Source organism: Montipora capricornis, chromosome 6 (assembly GCF_036669925.1).
Source record: "Montipora capricornis isolate CH-2021 chromosome 6, ASM3666992v2, whole genome shotgun sequence".
NCBI lineage: Eukaryota > Metazoa > Cnidaria > Anthozoa > Scleractinia > Acroporidae > Montipora > Montipora capricornis.
In genome coordinates, this window is record NC_090888.1 from 37,339,157 (window position 1) to 37,346,656 (window position 7,500).

At 39.0% G+C, this 7,500-nt stretch overlaps 1 protein-coding gene across 1 annotated transcript in view; it reads right to left on the bottom strand.

Annotated features, from left to right (window-relative positions):
* LOC138052056 (rap1 GTPase-activating protein 1-like) overlaps nt 1–1,034 on the bottom strand; it is a 45,373-nt gene extending 44,339 nt beyond the window's left edge. The window contains 1 exon segment of the mRNA XM_068898410.1: nt 694–1,034. The gene's annotated coding sequence lies outside the window, so the exon portion shown is untranslated.
* Between the last annotated feature and the right edge of the window lie 6,466 nt (nt 1,035–7,500).

Below are 7,500 nucleotides of genomic sequence, written 5' to 3' on the forward strand. Positions count from 1 at the left end.
GCTTTAAGGAGACCGGAAAAATTGCCAAGCTTTCAAAAATAACCCGGTAACACCTTCAAAAAGGACGTCACGAAATTGTTCTATCGATCGGCGAATACAAGATTTATGATGTGGTTGTGTAGCTTCACATGTATTTCTGCTCACCGCAAATTTGTTATCCAAATATTTATCTGCCAATCAGCAGTGAAAACAAAAGTGGCACAAAATGTCTACAGGCACGGCCAGGCTTTAGGCAAAAAGGCGGTGTAGATTGATCTCTGACTTCAAACTTAAATCGTGACGACGTTCGCAGTCAAATATAGTAAATTACATCTGCATAATTTTTTCCCACACGTACAACAAACTCAAATGATAGCTTCTTAAGTCATTAATGATTACTTTAACCAACAATATTCTCCTAATAAACTTTAATCATGCTCCCAGAAACACGAAAGTTTGAAAGTTTAGCAATATTAACGTCGACAGCCGACAAGAGTACTGTCCCTTTGACATAGACGTACATACACTCCCCGACAGTCACCCTATTCATGTGCCGAAAAATTTCTATTACAATCCTAGAGTACATACCTTAGTGTAAACCTGATCGAAAGAAGATGTAACTGAACTGAGCTATCTACCAAACGCACTGAAGAAACCCAGCTTTATAGATAACGAGAAATGAGTTTTTAAGAATTTCTTATAGCATCCACTGACCTGAGTTGGCAAGGCACCGCGGGAGCAGTATGATACCTCAACCTGAGAAGGAAAATATTTCTGCTTCTCCAAAGGATTTGTTGTTTGCTTTAAACTTAAGAAATTTCTTTAAAACATTACCATCCACCCGAGAAGAAATAAGTGCGATACATAAACATGCCGATATCACGGCCTTGCGGTTTCCACTGGCTACTATTAACCAAGAAGTATTCTGTCTGATAATCTCTCCGTTACGGCTGCTTTTCATTTATCGTCTTCATAGAAAAAGTATGAAGCGCGACTTAATGTAATAATTAGTCGTTAATATCCGCCGCAGGCTTTTGCTTTGGTCTGCCGCAAAGCGACTTTCATTCCATCGTGACAAATTTTATGTTAACACAGAGGCTCAATATTTTTCAATATCCGTGAGAAAGGCCTTCTGAAAAGCATGAATCCAAAATTTTACGTAAAGCAAAGATAAGCAAATATCATCATGGCACCTTCATTACGACTACAATTCGCTTTTGGACGAATTTGTATTTCGCCACCTCAGTTCTACCGGTTTCCAGTATGAATTTCGATTGCATTGAACATGCCGACACAGCGTTTGCTCAGCTAAATGCTGAAAGGGGTTTGAAAATTGTTTATGACTGAATGTTGAAGAATATTTTTAGCTTTATCTGCTCAAAATAGAAGTCTATTTTTGTAAAATTTGACATTTTATTTCAGCAGTAATTGATCCGTTTACTGACTACTGCTTCAAACTAAGATGGAGACCATGATGGACATTTTCGTGAAGGAACAAACCTCACAGTTATTTTTGCACGCAATAAATCTGTTACATTTGAACTTTTCACACAATTAAGTGAAGAATCGCTATTGCCAAATAACGAATAAAGTATACGGGCTTCCATATATTATATTAAGTAGGGTGGTAAGTGCCTGTCTCGGTCAGATTATTAACTTCATACATGGTAGACATAAAGGCTAGTTACCAAATTCGAAAGGTCAGTTTCTTCTCGGGAAAAAAACCCAGAAACAGACTTTTTACCATCTTGATGAAATGCACGTCAGTTTCTTCAAGTTTCAAGTTCAACAGACTCGAAAGCCAGGTGCTGCGCCGGAAGTACGCTGGCTCATGTTGTTCTCTTTTGGGGGATCTCATCCAGAAATATGAGTTCAGTTTTGACATAATGAAAGTGCTATGTTCGTTCACTTATTATGATGCTCATTTAAACATCTTAAGAACACGAATAAACACACGTAATGGTTGAATAAATTAACCCGAACAAAATTCAATTACGTAAGGTCTCTGTTCAACTTAGAGGTGCCAGATCAGTACGAGTAGATCTAAGCTAGAAACAGGGCACAGCGCTCCTAGGAAGTGATACATGAATTCATTTTACAAAACCCTTAAAACGTTTTATTTGTTTGATAGGTAAAACAAAATTGCTTGCCTTTAGTGAAGTGACTGTTAAAGTGGTTGGAAGGGCGTTAGCTGAATGCAGTCTATAAACCCTCAAAGATACAAGTAGTAGCATGCGTTCAGGTCACGCAATGGATCGTCAAAGCAGTTGAAATAAAAACGAAAAGTAGCTGTCTTAAGGCTGGTTTTCACTAGAGACGGAGTCAGAGTCGGAGTCGTAATCAGAAGCACAGAGCGATTCGATCTAGTGAAAATCAAACTGTCGGAGTCGGAAGCAGGAAGCTGATTCCGCTTATGACTCCGTCGCCAGTTGCGATCATTGTCGAAGTCGGAAGCAGAGGCGGAAGAATAAACCAATCACAAAGCTCGATTCCAAGCATTGTGATTGGTTGGTTCTTTCGTTTCTGCACTCTAGGTTTCACTGGATCATAAGCGACGGAGTCATAAACGGAGTAGGAAGAAAATGGAAATGTTCTGATTCTTCCGACTCCGATTCCGTCGAGCTTACGACTCCTCTTACGACTCCGATCTTTGATTTTCATTAGGTCATAAGAGCTCTTACGACTCCGACTCCGTCGCTAGTAAAACCAGGCTTTAGTTGCTGTCTTAGGAGATTCATTCCTAGGCCCAGTCTTCGTAGTCCATGGTCAAAAGTTAGTAGTCTTTGGGCGATGGTCCATTTATGCATGACTTTTTGATTCCAAAGCATGCAGATTATCTTTGAGGGGGAAGTCTTTTTGCAACGCTAATGGTAGTCTATCACAGCGCTAGCGTACGTCAGACGTCAGTCTTCTGTCTTTGGAAGGAGGAAAAAACTGGTAACCTTTGAGGATCGTCCAACGCGATAATTGATTTTCAAAGGCAACTCATGTGAGAAATTCGCTTTAAAAGAGGTTCTAGGGTATTGTTATGCCAATGAAATGGTTGGACACTTTCAAACATTGACCTGGTTGCTTGTACCATAGATACATACGTAGTTAGGGACTTGTCAAGAATTAGCAGGGGGGAAAATAAAACGACCCTCCTTAGGTAAGGGATTGAACTGTCTTGACCCTCCCCTGGAACTCATCCTAAATTCTCTGACACCAGCGAGATATTATACCAGCAGGCACACTAATCTTGCATCCTAATCTCTTGCTGTAGTTGCATCAGTAAGTGGACAAGTCAGTTCACTCTCCTCTCGTTGCTGACACTTGAAGTTCGTCCGCTGGAGCGAGAAAGCGACTTAGAACAGTTTCAAAATGCCTTGATTGTTTTCAATTTGTCCAAAGAAAGAATGATTTGGTTAATATCGGTTGACTTAGTTACCTGTTAACTAAGGAACAGTTACGTAATATCGCATCTTTGTCTTTGCGGTGTTAATGTTAAGTTCCTGTTTTGAATTCCTCAAAGACGGAAAAGAACCCTCCAAACTGGCACAAACAACACGATGCTCAGTCGTCAAGCGACACTCGAAACAGAATGGTGGTGTTAACACAATGTTCTTTGCTTTTTCGTTACCCAAGAAAAGTCAAGAGAACAGAGAGGGCAATTCATTGCCTTTTCGTTACTGTTTCCTTGATGTTAGAAGGACAAAAATAGCAGGTTGCAAACACCGGCTTCAAATCCACGATTCCACGGATGGCATGTTTTCAAGATGGTAGATTCCTATATTTCCGGTTGTATCTAAAATGCGACAGGACATATCAGATTCAAAAAGAGTTAGAATAGCTCCTAATGCTAAGACAGCTCCTGATTTCAGTTGGTAGATTGTTCCATAGCATGGGTGCCGTCCAAATGAATGAATGAACGGTCACCTAACGTCTTGTATGACTTACATCTCGACACGGTGACCACGGTCACTAGCTAGTGGACCTCTACAGGATCTTAATGATCGGGTGCCTAGGGCTACGGGTCTAATAGTAATGAAACTTCTGATATACTCCGGACACATATTGTGAATGGCTTTAAAAGTTATCAATAAAATCTTAAACTGAATCCTATAACTAACCGGTAACCAATGTAACTGCTTCAGTTACGGAGTATTAATGTGATAATATTTGCGTTCGTTAAGAATAACTCTAGCAGCCGCATTCTTTAACGCACTGAACTTTTGCTATTTGATACGCAGTGAGACCGTACAGTAAACTGTTGCAGTAATCCACCGTATTGGTGACAAATGCATGGATTAAAGTTTCTGTTGTCTCTAGAGATAAATGTTTCCTACTTTTCCTTGTTGTGAAGATGGTAAAAAGAGGCACTACATTTCTTACTCAATTGCGTTGCCATAGAAAAGGTCTGGTCAAATCAAGACTCCAAGTTCCTCACTGATGGCAATGACGGGATCACAGCCTCACCGACACAAATTTCTGATTAATTGGTCCTGCGTAGCTGCTGCCAGGTTCCGATGACAATAAACTCTGTTTTATTGTCATTCAGCGATGAGCTGTGCTCACCTGACCATTGCTTGATGTCGAGGATGCAAAAACAAGAGCATTACAGTCAGCCCTGTACCAATCTGATTCTCACTCACATTCCCTAAATTTACATTCATAGCGCCATATTGGAAATTTAATAGATTTTTATTGGTTATTGGCTTTTTCCTATGATATCTTGCTTTTTTTCTCTCTCTCTGGATAATACTTTTAATGTGCTATACAAAGTTCGTTAAATCCAAACCGGTTCAGAGAAGTTTGTGATGTCAAATGAAGGATGTACCCATGCCTCATAAAACCACAAATTTTCCGGATTGCGCTAGGAGGTTCCAAAAATTTTCAAGAAATGTATCAAATCAAGAACTTTTTGAGCGAATTTGCGCCACAGGCTGTTAGATCTTTTTTTATTTAAAAACATCGGGGTTAAGAGCATTGAGCCAAAGTCCTTCGCGATCATGTTTCATAGTTGCAGACGGAGTAGTGATGGACTGGAACAACATACCCCCTCCCCTCTGATCCAGTTAAAGTCAGGCTCTGACCTGCTGTCGCCGAAGATATTGACATTGAACATTGATTGCAGTAATCAACGAAACAAATTTGAAACAGTAAAAAGCCCATGTTCGGTTTATATTTGATGTGATTATTTTTTTGATTTAATGGTATAATAATACAAAATATTTAAGGCACGACCTTCTGTGAGAAATATTTGAAATAATCGCCTCCCTCGAATAATCGCCTTCCCTCGAATAATCGCTTCCTTTTGGTGCGAAAAAAGAAATAATCGCCCCCGGCTATTATTCGAGGAAATACAGTATATAATATTTGAGTAAAACGCAATTTTCTTGGGCTTCTCAGAAATAAATGACATGAGATTCAATACATGATTGCATACTGATTTTATGAGTGGTTTTCTCAGAATCGATGCAGAAATTTAAGAATTTAACCGGAAATTTAATTACATGGATGTCATCATTATCGATTACTTCTTGTTCATTTTTATTTCACTATAAACATACCCCCACCATTCAACATCGTTACCTTATGTTATTCGGTAGCTTGTTTATATCACGCAGTGTCTGGTCGGCTCTTGATTGCTGAAAAGTCCTGTCTTCGCCTTTTGTTACTGGAATATCGGTGATAAGGAGTTTATGAAAGATGTCGCGGAGTAACTGTTTAGTCAGTATATTGTTGTAGTGCCTCTTTCTTATCCAAAGCGCCACTCGATGAAGCTTCTGGTCATGGAGTCCATATACCTTAATGGCCAGTCGGAGTAATGTAACTACTATTCCAAGATGCTCTGAAAAGCCATGGATGGATCCTTTGTTCTATCGAAGTGGCTCGGACAAGTATTTGGGGTGAATGAGATTACGAGCAGTAACTTCGTTTTTAGAACAAGTGGACAAAGAATGGCATAATTTAGCGGTGAAACTTAATGCGCACGCTTAGAAGTACTTAGCCATTATTTTAAACAATCAACTGAATATGCATCTTGTTTTGGGAAATGCCCCTGGTTACGTTTATTTTAAGTGTACAAGGCATGAATCGCTTTGAATGTTGATTGCTAGACACTAACGACGCCTGCGCATAAATCGAATATTGGTACATTTTTAACGTGGCTAAAAAGTAGCTTTTGCATCAGATAGAATTTTTCACCCAACTACTATAAAGTAAGCGTGCGCGTGATATCATCGTGCTTTTAATCCGCCATTCTGTGTAAGCCTTCAAGTAACTTCAAGTAACCGGAAGTTCTGTTTGGAAGTAGTGCGTGATAACTCCGGAAAAAAAAAAAAAGAAAACACGCACTTGAACACAAACAATAATAGACCGGAGATGGCAATATAATGACACTGAAATTACCTTCAAACTTGCCAACTAGAAGAAAGGAATAATGTACACTGTGATTAGAAAGAGCGCGACAGGTCGTGAGTACGAGATGTAACAAATTATAACCGTGAATTGACACCACTGTTTAAGTGATTTGCTTTGAAAAGTCTGAGCTCTTCTGATTTTGCTGTTTAGACAATTTAAAGAACGCATTATATTGGCATGAAATAGTTGTGGGATTGGAAACCCTTGACAGCACACACGCAGCTGTCTGTGTTCGTAATACCTATCATACAAGATTACAATATATAAAATTAAATTCTTATCTCCTTGGCGATTGAACTGTAGTTGCCATGACAAGACAAAAACAAACAGATTTTATCGTATATTTGGGTCAGACGGAGAGAATGAAATAAACGACATAAAATACAAAATAAGTTCAAGCTGCTATGTCACGTAATTCAAGGTGGTGTTTAAAGGATGTCTTTAGTTAATCACGAGTTTAAAACTCGAAAATGATAATATGGAATAGAACGGAATGGACCTCTTTAGCTTGTACGTTTTGTTTTCCCATTTCAGACCACGTGATGTTATTCCAGGGAACAGTTTCTTTCAAATGTCGTCTTACGAAAAAACAAAAGGAAAATTCCCTTGGGAACATCACATGGTCTGAAATGGGAAAACAAAACGTCTAGCTAAAGAGGTCTATTCCTTTACTGATAAAATTATCGTTCCATCACAAACAAGATGATTCTGAGCAAAAAGTACCTTTATCCATAAACTTGAAAATCGTCGGGCCGACTTTTTTCGAGCCTACCCAATTGCAATCCGTTTCAATCTCGTCCATTTCTGTCCATCCACGCTGCTCTCTCCTTTTTATGTATTTCTTTTATGTTGTTCAAAAGTTTTAATAATAACTTATGTTTCATTTTACTTTTGGACATAATTTCATCATTTTGCGTGACATAGCCCCCCCCCAGAAAAAGTATGCAAAAGCAAATGGGGTCAGGAATGCTTCAAATAAATATTGTTACAAAAAAGAATAGTTTTTGGTGAAAGGAAAAACCAGAGAACTGAAAAATTGGGGAGAACAGGACCAAAAACCAGTTGTAATCCAACCCACGGAACATTAGTGAAATCAACACGCCAACCTTACCTTGCTCC